This window comes from Prinia subflava, chromosome 3, assembly GCF_021018805.1.
Source record: "Prinia subflava isolate CZ2003 ecotype Zambia chromosome 3, Cam_Psub_1.2, whole genome shotgun sequence".
In the NCBI taxonomy this organism is placed as follows: Eukaryota; Metazoa; Chordata; class Aves; order Passeriformes; family Cisticolidae; genus Prinia; species Prinia subflava.
In genome coordinates, this window is record NC_086249.1 from 106,326,833 (window position 1) to 106,342,773 (window position 15,941).

The 15,941-nt window shown below is 53.5% G+C and overlaps 1 protein-coding gene across 1 annotated transcript in view; it reads right to left on the bottom strand.

The window, feature by feature from the left end:
• Nucleotides 1-416: 416 nt before the first annotated feature.
• Nucleotides 417-15,941, bottom strand: part of KCNE1 (potassium voltage-gated channel subfamily E regulatory subunit 1) — a 253,513-nt gene continuing 237,988 nt past the window's right edge. Inside the window, exon 3 of the transcript XR_010079787.1 lies at nucleotides 417-445. The gene's annotated coding sequence lies outside the window, so the exon portion shown is untranslated. The remainder of the gene's footprint in view (nucleotides 446-15,941) is intronic.

Genomic DNA, 15,941 nt, shown 5'->3' on the forward strand with positions numbered 1-15,941 from the left:
CACAGCTCTGCCCTGCCATGGGAAGGAAGGTGCAGAAACCTCAGCCCTCACCCCTTTGAAACCTCCCTTCCTTCCTGGCCCAGTTCTAGCAGAACTGGAGCACAGCTTTGCCCTATATATATATATATTTTTTTTTTTTTTTTGTGGCAACAAACAATTGGGGATCACCGGAGCTTGGTGCTCTCGGGAAAGCAGAGTAAGAGAAAAAGGACACAAAAAAATGTGAGGGGAGCACAAACCCTTCAGTCCTCGGGGTCTTCCCTTCTCCTGTGGAAGTGCAGAGCACACGTGGCTCTTTTCCTGGCACTGCTCCCCAGATTTTTCAGCCTGGAGGAGGCAGATTGATCAGGCAGTATTGAAGGAGCTCTTAAAACCTGGCTTGTTCTTCCCCAAGCACCACTGGAATCCCAGATTGGGATGGGTGGGCTTTGAGGTCATTCCCAACCTAAACCATCCCATGATTCTGTGATTTCTTCTGATTCAGTGAGATTTTGTTTTAACCTGTGGGCAATTTAATGTCTCGATTTTTAAGGTGCAAAAAATCCCATCCTCAGGATGTCTGCTGACCCAAAAGACTTCTCTGCCTCACCCTTAGATTTGGGGGCTGCTCTGCTCTGTCTCCCTCAGGGCCAGGCATCTTTGCCTTGAATTAGGTCACTCTTAACCAGTGTCAACTTGGAGGAGCCTTGCTGAAGCTGGCAGTCTAAAAAAACCAAAAAAAAAAAGAAACACCCAACAAAAAAAAAAAGGAAATATTTTCCATGCCACAGAGACTATTGGTCTGTGACCCACCAAAATATCCAAAATCCAGATGCATCAGACCAGTTCTGATGAAGCTGGCATGGTCTTATCTGGGTCAATTGTCTTAACAAGACATTATGTCACCCGTTAGGGGAAAATACAATCTAAACCCCCTAAAAATAACTGAAGGGAAAAAACCTTGCACAACAAAGCCAGTGGCACATCAGAAAAATAAAAATAAATTCAGACTCCTGATATATTTAATCATCTGTATTTATTCCTCTGCTAATCTAAATACAGGCGAATGTTCTTTTTCTTCTTGGAAACGAGGCAATTCTGGAAAATTTCATATTTCAGGCAGCTCCTTGAACAGCTTTTCTCTTAAAACTTCAATTTTGTTATTTGTTAGGAGGAAAGCCATTGGAATGACAGAAATTTGCATTGTATATAAGTTATTTTACCATAGCAGCTCTGTCCTGTGGGCTCTCAGAACAGGCACCAGAGGAATCTCAGTTTTGTCTTTTGCCACCGAAGGAGAACTTGGATTTTATGCCAATCCCTCTGGAGAAGATGGGGATGAAGACAAGGAAGGCCCAGGAAGAAGGGAAAGGCAGAGGGATCTCCAGGTGTGCTGTGTCCATGCACGTCCTGCCCATGGAAATATTTTGCAGTGGTGATGGGTGAAGCCCTCAAAATCCCTGATCCATTGGGACAGAAGTTACCCAGACACCAACTTCCAGGGGTTCTGTGGGAAAAATATATTGGTAGAGAAAAACCTGAGGTGGGAAAGCTCCAAACCAGCATCCTGCAGGTTCCTCCTGAGGGACAGCTCCGGGCTCTGCTCCTGCCACAGGGACAGCACCAGGGAGCGCCTGCAGCTGGCCCAGCAGGGATTGGGGTTGGATTTTAGGGCAAGGCTCTTCCCCAGAGGTGCTGGCACTGCCCAGGCTCCCCAGGGAATGGGCACAGCCCCGAGGCTGCCACAGCTCCAGGAGCCTTTGGGATGCCCAGGGTGGGATTGTTGGGGGTCTGGGCAGGGACAGGGTGGGACTGGATGGTCCCTGTGGGTTTATTCCCACTCTGGATATTCCATCATTCCATGAAATAGGTGTTGAATCCAACCACGTGGGGAGATTCTCCAGCTCAGCCTGAATTTGAGAGAAAGAAGGCCAAGCAGTGAGAGAGCAGCAAAGAGGGGCTCTGTGACACAGTGGAAACCAAGGAAATCCTGTGATCCTTCATCCCAGCAGAATCCAGAAAACCCAGGAGTTTTTCAATGAGGAGATACCTTGGAGCACAGGGATCATGGAATCATGGCCTGGTTTGGGCTGGAAATTACCTCAGAGCCCATCCAGAGACACCCCTGCCATGGCAGGGACACCTCCCACTGTCCCAGGCTGCTCCAGCCCCAGGGTCCAGCCTGGCCTTGGGCACTGCCAGGGATGCAGGGGCAGCCACAGCTGCTCTGGGCACCCTGTGCCAGGGCCTGCCCACCCTGCCAGGGAACAATTCCTGATTCCCAAGAGCCCATCCAGCCCTGCCCTCTGGCACTGGGAGCCATTCCCTGTGTCCTATCACTAAAAGCCCTCCTGAAAGATAAAACATTTCAGATGTCTTGGAGTTCTTGAGACTCTTGAAAATGGTTGTTTGAAGCTTTTTTCTTTTGCTAAATGGCTTCGAGATTTAGTTGGATTAGGGCCTCAATAAATACCTACAGTGTTTGTCTTTCATCTGGGAAATGTTTGCCTGCTTTTAAATAAGCTGTTCTTGTTTGCTCCAGTGTTGTCATGTTGATGGGAGCCTTTGGAAGCAGGAATTCTGCCCTTAATTCAATAAAAGGATTTGGAAACCTGAGGCTCCAACTCGCCTCAAATATAACTGGGAGAAATCCAGAGTAGCAGGACTTTATTTCATTGCTGGGGGAGCAGCAGGGGAGCAGCTCATGGACAATTTTTGATGTCTGGGTGACTTTTTTATGTGCCTCAGGACAGCTTGTGGTAGTGTAGTTATTATTTTTAAAGCTCAGCCCTGGCCAGAGGGAAGCTGTGCTGTTCCACGTGGTGGGAAAACCCAGCAGTGCTTCCCTGGGAGGAGGAGATTCTTCCTGCTGCCCCTCTGCTCCATCCTCGTGGGATCCCACCTGGAATGCAGCTCCCAGAGCTGGAATTCCCAGCACAGGGAGGACGTGGAGCTGCTGGAGAGAGCCCAGAGGAGGCTCCAGGATGAGCAGAGGGCTGGAGCAGCTCTGCTGGCAGGAAAGGCTGGCACAGCTGGCATTGCTCAGCCTGGGCAGGAGAAGCTCTGGGCTGAGCTCAGGGTGGCCTTGCAGGGCCTGAAGGAGCCCCAGGAAAGCTGCAGAGAGACAATTGCCAAGGGCTGCAGGGACAGGAGCCAGGGAATGGCTTTCCATGGGCATAAATTTAGATAAATTAGATTTAGTTTGGATATTGGGAAGAAATTCATCCCTGTGAGGGTGGGGAGAGGCTGGGATGGAATTCCCAGAGCAGCTGTGGCTGCCCCTGGATCCCTGGCAGTGCCCAAGGCCAGGCTGGACACTGGGGCTGGAGCAGCCTGGGACAGTGGGAGGTGTCCCTGCCATGGCAGGGGTGGCACTGGGTGGGCTTTGAGGTCATTTCCAATCCACTCCCACCCCTCCCATGAGGGCACAGCCCCGTGGGTTCATGGCCTGGCTGTGCACAGGGGTCACGGGGTGGTTTCTCCCCAACGAAGCCAAGGTGGAAGCTGCTGCTGCTGGAAAGGTCAGGATCTGCTGCTGCTGGGAATGTCAAAATTTCCTGGTGCCCCTGTCAGGACCTGCTGGTGGGAATGTCAGGGCTTGCTGATGGCGCTGTCAGGACCTGCTGGTGCCCGGTGGGGTGGAAGGTGGCCCCGAGATGAGCAGAGGTGGGACAGTCCCCGGCTGCCCGGGGAGGGGACCGTCCCCTGTGCCAGCCCTGCAGGGAGATGCCTTTCCCAGGGGCATTATTGGCTGTCCCTTTGCAGAGCTGATCAGCTCCACAAGGAACTCTTGGGAATAAATCCATGGTGGGGCAGCTCCACAATGAACTCTTGGGAATAAATCCATGGTGGGGCAGCTCCACAATGAATTCTTGGGAATAAAACCGTGGTGGGGCAGCTCCACAATGAACTCTTGGGAATAAATCCATGGTGGGGCAGCTCCACAATGAACTCTTGGGAATGAATCCATGGTGGGGCAGCTCCACAATGAATTCTTGGGAATAAAACCGTGGTGGGGCAGCTCCACAATGAACTCTTGGGAATAAAACCGTGGTGGGGCAGCTCCACAATGAACTCTTGGGAATAAATCCATGGTGGGGCAGCTCCACAATGAACTCTTGGGAATAAATCCATGGTGGGAGAGCTCCACAATGAATTCTTGGGAATAAAACCGTGGTGGGGCAGCTCCACAAGGAGCTCTTGGGAATAAATCCATGGTGGGGAAGCTCCACAATGAACTCTTGGGAATAAATCCATGGTGGGGCAGCTCCACAATGAACTCTTGGGAATAAATCCATGGTGGGGCAGCTCCACAATGAACTCTTGGGAATAAATCCATGGTGGGAGAGCTCCACAATGAATTCTTGGGAATAAAACCGTGGTGGGGCAGCTCCACAAGGAGCTCTTGGGAATAAATCCATGGTGGGGCAGCTCCACAATGAACTCTTGGGAATAAATCCATGGTGGGAGAGCTCCACAATGAACTCTTGGGAATAAATCCATGGTGGGAGAGCTCCACAATGAACTCTTGGGAATAAATCCATGGTGGGGCAGCTCCTGGATCTGGGGATTTCACATCCTGTGCAGCTCTCAGGTGGTCAGCAGCAGGGACAGCAGGGACAGAAAGGACAGCAGGGACAGCAGGGACAGCAAGGACAGCAGGGGCAGCAGGGACAGAAAGGACAGCAGGGACAGCAGGGACAGCAAGGACAGCAGGGGCAGCAGGGACAGAAAGGACAGCAGGGACAGCAGGGACAGCAGGGACAGAAAGGACAGCAGGGATAGCAGGGACAGCAAGGACAGCAAGGACAGCAGGGACAGCAGGGACAGCAGGGGTAGCAGGGACATCAGGGACAGCAGGGACAGCAGGGGTAGCAGGGACAGCAGGGACAGCAGGGACAGCAGGGACAGCAGGGGCAGCAGGGACAGCAGGGACAGCAGGATGTGCTTCTTCTCCCCCTTGGAAAGCGCTCACAGAGCAGACTTGGCTCTGCCTCACTTCAGGACTTTGACCTCTCTTCTCCAAGGCACATTTGGGCAGCTTTTCAGTGTCCCCCAGGCCGGTGGTTTTGGTCCAAGGAGCTGTGAAGGTCACAGGGCTGCTCAGGTGCCACCACCCTCCCTTCAGCACTCCTGCCTTTGTCACCTGATCCCTCAGGAGCGCAGGGATGGGACTGGGTTTCATCCGGCCCGATGAAAACAGCTGGGAGAGAAGGGTTTGTTTCTGCTCTCAAAATCTTATCAGCAAACCGTGTTGAGCTTTAAAAAGGAGAATTGGGAGGTTGTGAGGCAGTTTTGACACAGATCTGGGTGGCTGCAGCAGTTCTGGAGAGGTCAGTCCTGGGAGTGAAGGTGAATTTTAGATCTGGAGTGTGCAAACCTCACGAGATAATTAATAGAAATTAATAAGATTTATTGCTTGCTTTTGAAGAACCGTCATTCTCCAGCCACGTGTAATAAAAAAATCCCCTTTGCCCAGCCCTTATCTCCTCACATGACAAAACCAGATGGAAAAAGCAAGAAGAGGGAAACAAAGGACGTGAAAGGATCCCGATCACCCAGCAGGTGTTGATGTATTGTCCACCTGCTCCTCCTCAGGTGATTTGCAGGCACAAACAGTAGTCCAGCTCCTGCTTTTCCACAAAAATCTCTTTGCATACAGCCTTCAGTTGTCCTTTTCCCCTTCATTTTTCCCCCCAGAGCAGGACAGCAGCTAAGCCTCTGTCAGACACACGAAGAAGGGAGCAGAAGGTCCATGCCAGAGTGGGAGGCAAACAGGGAAAGTGTTCTGTGCTCCTGAGAGCTGTCAGATGCCAGGCTGAGCACTTCGGGCAAATGGAGGTGTTGTTCTCCATGTCACTTCACTAGTTGATGATTAAATCAGAAGGAAAAGAGGGCAGGCAAGAACATTTTATTATTAAAAGGGATGGGAAGGAAAAAATGGTGTGATCTCCTAGGACAGATCACACACCCAGGGCTAAACCTGTCACAACAGAGTCAGGTTGATTCATGAGGCCGTGTGCTGGTGTAATTAGACCTTAGTTAAAAATGAAAATAATAAGAATAATAAAAAGAGAATGGGCTCTAGGTTGAGCCACACCAGAGCTCAGTCCTGCCCAAATTAGGGAGGAAGAAGCTCAGCTGAAGGGCCCTGAGCCGTGTGGCCAAACCGAGATTCCTCAGGATGGTCCGGGCAGAACGTTCTGGAAACGAAACACGCCCAGAGGCAGCTGTGGCACTCACACAGCCACCAGAGCCCCACACCCCACGGTGGCCCTGGAGTGTCCCCACGAGGGGCGGGGATTTGGGGACAGCCCAGAAGCCGGGCAGGGCTGGAGGAGAGGCCCCCTCCATCTGCTGAGCAGCACAGGACAGGATGGAGCCAAGAGATGACTTCACTCCTGTGGAAACAGCCCGAGCTCTTCCAGAGTGGCTGAGCATCCCCCTGGGATCAGGGCAGGGGGAAATGCCAGCGCTCAGCCCCGCTGGGACCACGGAGGGCAGAGCTCTTCCCTGTGCCCACGAGCTGGGAAGGGCTGCCAGGACCTGCACAGCTTCATTCCCCACCCTGCAACACCCAGCCGTGCCTGAAAGGATCCAAACAAATCCTGGAGCAGGGAAACCTCAGCCTGAGCTGAGGACTGCTCCTAAAGCAGGGATGGGGGATAACGGGATTCGGAAACACAGCCTTGGGAGTGGAATCTCTGCTGCCCCAGAGGTTTGTGAGCTGGGATCAGGAGTGGGGGGCAAATTCAGCTGGTGGTGCCTCTGTGCCACCCCCACACCTGCAGCGTTTCTGGGCGTGGAATTCCAGAACTTTCTCTATGGAACAGCAGCAGCCCAGTCCCTGCCACACTGCCAAATCCATTGATTGTCCCCCTCTCTCCTGTCCTGGGTGAGGGGGTGATTACTGATGGTGCTCCCCCCCTCTGCCAGCTCCCCTCCACTCACAGCACCCCTCTGAGGGGGGATTGGGGCCCCTCCTGCCTGCAGAGCTGCTGCTGTTCCCACTTCCAGCTGGGAATGTGCGGGGAAGGCACGGAGGGCACTGGCTGGGAAGGGACACAGACAGCCCGGGCTGCCAGAAGTGTTGGGAAACATCCTGATCCCTTTCCACGCTCACAGATGCCTGGCACGGCCTGGCCGTGATGGCACCAGCGAGTGTCTGGAGTCCTGGCAGTCAAAAATGTGCAGATCAGAGCTGCAGAGCTGCTGTCCCCATGGAATCCCAAAATTCCTGGGGCTGGAAAAGCTGGAAAAGCCCTCCCAGCCCAGGCAGTGCCAGCTGTGCCCCAGGCCCACCTTGTCCCCAGCCCAGAGCACTCAGGGCCACCTCCAGGTGACACCTGCAGGGATGGGCACTCCAAAGCTCCCTGGGCAGCCCCTGCCAAGGCCTGAGCTCCCTTTCCATGGGGAAATTGCTCCTGATGAAGAAATTCTTCCACAGGAGTGAATTGCACTGTTAAAATCAAACAGATTCTGTCACCATTTTCTTCCAATAGAGAACCTGCTCCAAAAGTGTGTTTTGCCCAATTATTCCTCCTTTTCCCACCATTTCCCCTTCCACAGAGATTGGCTCTTGCCAGACGTGCTCATCTTTGCTGGTGTCACTGTCACAGCCCTGCCTGGGGCACTTTTTTTTGCGTGAACACTGTTGTCCCTCAGCCTGGTGACTCCTGGGGGTGCTGGGCAGCAGAGCCATGCTCTGGACAGAAATTGCTGATAATGAATGGTCTGGTTGGCCCAGGGCCAGCTGATCCTGTAAGACCAGAATGGATAAACCAGAAACAACCTGGTGTTTGTGAGCCCAGAGAGGGACAGGCCTGAGGGAGAAAAGAAGGCTCAGGGGGACCTTGTGGCTCTGCACAAGTCCCTGACAGGAGGGACAGGGAAAAATGAGAGGAAATGGCCTCAAATTGCACCAGGGGAGGCTCAGCCTGGAGATTGGAAAGGAAATTTCCCTGGCAGAGTGGTCAGGCCTTGGGCTGAGCTGCCCAGGGAGGTTTGCAGTCACTGTCTGTGGGAGTGCTCAGGAGGAGTCTGGAGGTGGCCCTTGGGGACAGGGTTTGGGGGATGCTGGTGGGGCTGGGGTGATCCTGGAGGGCTCTTCTAGCTTTTAAACTCCACCTTTGGGGCAGGCTGGGTAAGTCCAAGCTCTCTGATGCTGCCCTAGGACACGGTTTTGCTGATCTCAGTCAAACTCCTCCATGGCCATTCCCTGCTGATGTCCTGCTCTGCCTGGATCTCCTCGTGGTCACAGCAGTGACCGTGTGGCCACACAAGGACAGGAATGACCACCAGGATGTCAGGGTGGAGGGGAACACCCACGGGAATGTGTGTGGGGGGAAAGAGCAGGAGTCAGGAATGTTCACCAGGGGGAAAAGCTTCGCTGGGTGGGGACCACAGAGCCCCTCACACGCAGCTGGTGGGACTGGTGGCATCTTGGAATCCCCAAAATCCATGGATCTTGGCCCAGCCAAGGGTTTGTGAGGGGAGTAAAGGTGTCCTGGGGGTTTGGTGTCAGGGACAAGGTCAGTGTGAATGTGACAGGGATTTGAGCAGAGGGCTGGAGCAGCTCTGCTGGCAGGAAAGGCTGGCACAGCTGGCATTGCTCAGCCTGGGCAGGAGAAGCTCTGGGCTGAGCTCAGGGTGGCCTTGCAGGGCCTGAAGGAGCCCCAGGAAAGCTGCAGAGAGACAATTGCCAAGGGCTGCAGGGACAGGAGCCAGGGAATGGCTCCCAGTGCCAGAGGGCAGGGCTGGATGGGCTCTTGGGAATCAGGAATTGTTCCCTGGCAGGGTGGGCAGGCCCTGGCACAGGGTGCCCAGAGCAGCTGTGGCTGCCCCTGCATCCCTGGCAGTGCCCAAGGCCAGGCTGGACACTGGGGCTGGAGCAGCCTGGGGCAGTGGGAGGGGTCCCTGCCGTGGCAGGGGTGGGATGGGATGGAATTTAAGGTCCCTTCCAATCCAGGCCGTGCTGTGATTCCAGGACCCTTCCTGGTGGCTGAGGGGGATTTTCAGTCCTTTTTCACACAATTAATTCAGGCTCTGCACTGATCCCAACTTGTCTGTCCCTGCCCAGGCCTGGCTCTTTGCAATATCGATGTTTACGCTCCACAAGAAACACGGAACTGAATCCTGCTTTCTCCTCAGCATTGATCCTTAAATAGGAAAAGCACAAACCAGAAACTCCATATCCATGGAAACATGGTGCTTCAGCTCCTACGAGTCAACAAACACACCAGGAATTATTTCGCTGTCATTCTTACAACTTCATCACTTAATGGTGTTAAGAGACCCTTGGCTCCTCTGGTTGATTGTTATCTGTCAGTTCTGGTTAAATAATTCTGTCAGAAGGATATTATTGCCTGAAATTTCATGTTCTCATTTCCAAAGTAACACCTACCACACGCTGCTGGATTAAGTGTTATTTGAGGTTTAAAATTAGATGGATAGACAGATAAATAGATGGATATTTGGTCTCTTTGTTCCCTCTCAGATATTTTGTCTCTTTTTTTTCTTCCCAGTCATTTTTAACTGGAGATAGAAACGAGTTCTGTGGTTTTATTGTAACCCTGATAAAGCTTTTTCACTCTTTTTTTTTTTTGTGTCAGGTTCGTCTTTCACTCTGAGGTGAAAGCAGCTTTTTGGAAATTACAAACAAAACCAGCATTTCAAAACTGAAAAGGCAGCAAGAATCTGGGTCTGGCAGGGCTGATTTATGCAAAAACATGCTTTTTTTTTTTTACTGGTGGAACTGGTTTGAACAGAGAGCAGAAATGCTCCTGGGAATGGTGACTTTTCTGGTTGTCTCAGACCTTTGGGGGACAGATTTGGAGAGGGGCTTTGCACAAGGGCATGGGATAGAACCAGGGTTTAAGGTGAAAGAGGGCAAGGTTAGATGGGATGGTGGGGAGAAATTCTTTCCTGTGAGGGTGGGGAGGTCCTGGCAGAGAGAAGCTGTGGCTGCCCCTGCATCCCTGGCAGTGCCCAAGGCCAGGTTGGACACTGGGGCTGGAGCAGCCTGGGACAGTGGGAGGTGTCCCTGCCATGGCCGGGGTGGCACTGGGTGGGCTCTGAGGTCCCTCCCAACCCAAACCCTGCTGGGATTCCCCGTACAGAACAAACCCCGTTTATCCATCAGTTGATGGCAGCCAGAGAAGTGCTGGAAAAGCCACCCCAGATGCCAGGGAGAAGGAATGGGAAGGCCTGATCTCCTCAGCAGAGCCTGCAGGGGATTCCTGAGCGCACCGAGTGGTCCCACCAGTGCCACACAAAGGGCTCGTAAACAAGGGAACTTTTATTGCAGAAAAGTTTCCACTGCAGCCAGTCCTCCCCTGGTCCATAAAAGGGCATAAATTGGCTCTTTCATTCCAGAAAAAATAAAATGCCTTCCCACTTGATAGCACCAAGGGCAGGAGCCAGCTCTGCTTTAAGGTGTTTACAGGATCAGGCACTCGGGGAAGGCAGGGGAGGATGAGGAGGATGAGGAGGAGCCCAGGCTGCCCTGGATGCTGCCTCACCTGCCTGGCCCCACATAATCCCCTGGTTTTATTTCCAAAAAAAAACCCAAACAAAACCACCTTCGTGCTTTAAAAACCCCCGGCAAAAGAGCCACACTGAGAAATGCGCTGGCTTTGTTGCAGCCTGATCAGAGGAGAGAAGCTCCTTAATTTTAAGAGCTCCAAGGCTTCTCTTTTTTTTTAATTTCTTCTTCTTCTTTTTTGGTTTTTCACATGAGAAAATAACTCCGCATTCCAACGACATCGCTTGGCAGAGGGGGGACCGCAGCGCTCCAGTTGGAGGTTCAATAAATCAGGACAAGAATTGGCTCTGTCACTCCATAAACTCTTGGGCATTTGCTTTTGCTGCCCTTCTGGAAGGGGCTGGCTGCTCTCTCCGGCACGCCGGTGACGCAGCCACGCTTCCATCGCGACACGCTCCGGCGAAGGCAAAGGCAGGAGCACATGGCTCACAGACACAGGGTTTTCCACTGCAGCCTGATGGAAATGGAAGAGTTTGTCCCCCATTTCCAGGATTCCCTCGCTTCCCTTTCGTTTTGGATTTTTAATTATTCGGAAAAATCCGGCGGCAATCTGACACCTCGCAGCGGGCGCCGCTGTGAACACGATCCTCCTGTGCTGGTGTGTGGAAAGAATGCACAACAAAGGAGCTGCAAAAGCTTTGTAAATACACATGGCCCGCTCTGGCAGGGAATGTCCTGTCTGATTGCCTCCCTGCTCCTGCTGGAACCGATATTCTCCTTTTATTGAAGAGCTCAAGCCCTCCTGAACCCAATTAAAGCTTCTCAGGTGTGCCCAGCGAGCAAAATCTGGATGCATGGGTGCATCAGGAATTTCTGTCATTAGAGCTCTTAAACCTGGGGATCATTTTGTGTCCACGGAGGGCCTGGGTGTTCTCCCAGCCTCAGAGGCTCTGGCTATATGAAAGCATCATTGTTTCTCCAAATGTTAAGGCAAAAGCACGACTGGAATTGCAGCGTTTCTAAATATTTTGCCTAATTAGTCTGTTGGGAAGAATTTGAACTCCACTTGTCCTGGATGTGAATGTGAAGTGTTGACTAAAGCCCAAACATGTTTGCTGGCCAGCAGGGTCACTATCCCCAGAGAGCTGCAAATCCCAAGGGATGCTTTTCAGGGATCCCCCCTTCCCAGCCTTTATATCTTGGGGTTTTTGGGCTCTGAACCAGGAGCAACTCGAATTGCAAGCCCAGGTCTTCCTCTCTCGGCTTAGAAACAAAACTGAAGGCATTTCCATAGCCAATAACCCAGGGAAGGATTATATCCCCAAAATTCAGCTGTTCCCCTCTGCTGGGTCTGGCAGAGGAGCATCCCCTGACGTGTTATTCCTTACCTTATTCAATACAAAATTGGCATTTTGTGGTTGAAAAAGCAGCTGCTTCCCACAGAAGAGAAGGGCCGGAGCCAGGGGCTCTCCCTGCCATTCCACAGGAATTACTGGGAGGGCTGGAAATGGTGGAGCAGGGGGAGATCAAAGGGGTTTGGGGTGGTCTTTAAGGCCCCCTCCAACCCAAGCCATCCCCTTGTGCCCAGACTTGTCCTGGTGAGCTGAGACAGGGGTTCTGCTCTGTTAGACACCCACAGAGCTCTGGGCACCAAAACCTCTTCCAGGTGCCCCTTGTGGGTGCCTTTGGTTGCCTGTCACACAACACCTCCATCGTGGGCAGGTGAATTCACCTGCGGGTGAATCTCCCTCAGCTGGGACAGGCACTGACCCCTTCCAGGGCAAGGAACTCCCCACAATTCCCAGTCCATGGGCTGAATTCCTGTGCAAGCCAAAAGTGCCAGTGCTGAGGTGTGTGGGGGTGCGAGCCTGCAGTGGGCACGGGATCATGGAATCATGGAGTGGTTTGGGATGAAAGGGACCTTAAATCTCATCCCATCCCCCCCTGCCATGGCAGGGACACCTCCCACTGTCCCAGGCTGCTCCAGCCCCAGTGTCCAGCCTGGCCTTGGGCACTGCCAGGGATGCAGGGGCAGCCACAGCTGCTCTGGGAATTCTATTCCAGGGCCTGCCCACCCTGCCAGGGAACAATTCCTTCCCAAAATTCCACCTATCCCTGCCCTCTGGCAGTTTAAAACCATTCCCTGGGTCCTGTCCCTCAGGCCCAAACCCATGGGCTGAGCTGCGGTCACCCGGTGAACAAATTAACAATTCCCCAATAAATTCTGTTCCCATTGGGTTCACTCCTGCCTCCCACTGCTGTTCCCTCCTCCTGTAGCTCCCGGCCAGCCTGACCCCCTTTGCCCCTCTGTGTTTCAACCCTTTCCCAGGTGAGGAACAGCAAATCCCACCCTCCCAGCCCCTGCTTCCCGTTGTCCCCACGAGGATCCCGCTCTTGCTGCTGGCTGTGTGCCCGTGGAAAAGGCAGGACAGGGCAGCGTTATCTCACTGATAGTGGGGGCAAGGCCACCTGCAAATCTCAGCTCCGATGTGCAAAGGAAGCCCAAGGACCTCGCCCACAGGACCTTTTCCAGCTCCAGGGTTATTTTCTGCTCCCATTTCCACTCCTGGACATGGATGGACTCACAGGGCAGAAATGATTCTTCCAAGCCACCTTTTTATGAGTGTCTGGAAACACTTGGGGGAAGAGGAAATGGGCCTGCCTGAGCCCAACTCAAGAGCCACAATGTTTTTTCCTGAACAGCCCAGCTCTAATCCCAGCCCCACAGCCCAGCTCTAATCCCAGCCCCACAGCCCAGCTCTAATCCCAGCCCCACAGCCCAGATCTAATCCCAGCCCCACAGCCCAGCTCTAATCCCAGCTCCACAGCCAAGATCTAATCCCAGTCCCACAGTCCAGCACTAATCCCAGCTCTGATCCCAGCCCCACAGCCCAGCTCTGATCCCAGCCCAGCTCTGATCCCAGCCCAGCTCTGATCCCAGCCCAGCTCTGGTCCCAGCCCCACAGCCGTGGGGAGGGCAGAGGGGTCAATGGGAGCTGCTGCTCCAGAGGGGAGAAGGAAGAGCTCACAAGAGCAGGGCCCGGTTTGGAATTCCAGCTCTGGACACCCCTGCTGCCCCCATGGGAAGCCAGAGCCATCCCCAGCTGGTTTCACCCCTGGGGAACTCTGGCAGTGACCTTGGGCCACAGCAGTGGGTCACAAGTTGTCACCTTGTTCTGGAGAGGGACACAATCCTGGGATGGGGCAGGCTGGAAGGGCCCACAGGGCTCACCTGGGATCACCCCCGAGCTCAGGGCACAGCACTGTGGAGATTCTGGAATGTCCCCAGGGAGGAGAGCCCAGCCCCTCTCTGCTCCCTGCCCAGGGCAGAAGCTGCGCCCCTGTGCAGGGGAATTGCTGGGCTCAGCCCTGCCCGTGGCTCTGGAGCCATTGCTGGGCCTGGAGCAGAGCCTGGGGCTGCTCTGCCCTCCCTGCACACAGGGACAGACACAGGGACAGACAGACAGGGACAGACAGGGACCCCCAGGGCTGAGGCCCCTCTCCCTGGGGCTCCTCTCCAGGCTGAGCATCCCCAGCTCCCTCAGCCTCTCCTGTGCATTCCAAGAGCCCAAACTCCTGCAGTCCATGCTGGGGGTGTTCAGGATCCCGTACACCGTGACGATGGATTGGTCACGCACAAATAAATAAATACCTCGGGAATGAGCGTGTGGAAAATCCAGCAAAATGAGTGCAAGGCATCAAAATTAACCAGGAATTAAAACCGGGGGAAATTCCTCCTCAAGATGGGGAAAAACAGCCAAGAAATCCTGCATTAGTGCAGCTTGTTAAATCAGCAACCTGTTGTGTCTGATCTTGTAAGGCTGGGAGCAGCTCTCCCATTTCCCTGGGCCCCTGTGGGCTTGTTAACACAAGCTCTGCCATTCCTTTTCCAAGGAATTTTAATGCATGGATTTCTTCTTCATTTCACTGTGGTCAGGGTTAATTGTCTTAAAAGAGGGTGCTACAGGTAAAGCATGTTTTAGCCCTGGCCAGGAGGTAATTTTATCCACAAAGCATCCCTGAGTGTTATGCTTGGAGCAGGAAATAACCATGAGATATCCGAGGTCTCCAGGAGGTGCTGCTTAACAAAAGCAGGAGAATTTCTGCCTTCAAACCTCTTCTCCTCGAGCCAATAAAGAACTGAGCCGCCTCATTTCTGCACGTAGCTCATGTTTGTGGTCAATTATTCTTTGGTTATGTTCTCCTGTGCCCCAAGGCTCCTACCCAGGAGCTGCAATGGGCTCTTTTATTTCAGGAAGTTTCCAGAGAGGGCTGCGGCAAATGGCCCATGGCAACCCCTCTGCTAATCTTTCACACGCTCCAGAACCTTGAGTTAAAGGGAGGACAAATCCCTTCCTCGTGTAATTGATAAGTTCCTCCTTTCAATTCCCCAAATTTGATTCATAAAACCAGAATCTGGGATTCTTCACAGGTTTGTCATGACTGCTGGTGGCCTTGCTGTGGTCAGTGCCACCAGCTCTGTGTGAGTGCCATCCTTCATGACAGGACTCACCAGTTCCTGCTCCTCGTGTTCCTCAGGATTCCCCAGCCTGGGATTGTCTTTTCCAGTCCTGGGGTTTGGGATGCCTCATTTCTGAGGGGTCATGTTCAGATAGAGGATGGGATGGATGGAGGATGGAAAACGGGCAAGCTGTGATGGGAAAAATCCATCCAGTGATTCCCGGACAGCTCAAACTCCACCACAAACCCTGCAGGGATAGGAGCCAGGGAATGGCTCCCAGTGCCAGAGGGCAGGGCTGGATGGGCTCTTGGGAATCAGGAATTGTTCCCTGGCAGGGTGGGCAGGCCCTGGCACAGGGTGCCCAGAGCAGCTGTGGCTGCCCCTGCATCCCTGGCAGTGCCCAAGGCCAGGCTGGACACTGGGGCTGGAGCAGCCTGGGACAGTGGGAGGTGTCCCTGCCATGGCAGGGGTGGCACTGGATGGGCTGTAGCTCTCTTCCCACCCAAACCATTCCATGGTTCTCAGGGATACCTGGGATATAAATTTTGGGCCAAAGGAGTCCTCAGAGTGTCACCCACCCAGCAGAAATCCAGGCTGGAGTGAACCCTGCTTGAAGGGCTGCAGAGTGGCTGCTGCTCCTGCAACTTCTCCCTTTTCTTCCTGGAAATCACTGCAAGTATCAGTGCCCCTCATCAGGGAAGTGGCCCTTAGGGACAGGGTTTGGGGTGATGCTGGTGCTGCTGGGGTGGGACTGGATGAGCCTGAGGGGCTCTTCCCACCCTGATGGTTCTGGGATTGTGTCAGATCATTTGGCTGACGGTGGCTTTAGTCTCTCCGGGCTATTTCTGTTTGATGAGCAAGGGCTGAGAGGGGCAAACTGCAGCAAATTTAAATCTCCTTGCTCTGTACCAGCCTGGCTGTGAGTTCAAGTGAGCTCTTCCAGCTCCTTGGATGTGCACCTGAGCTGTGGAGCACCTGCCTGCAAGCAGGGAACGGGGAACACCAATGGGCAGCAAG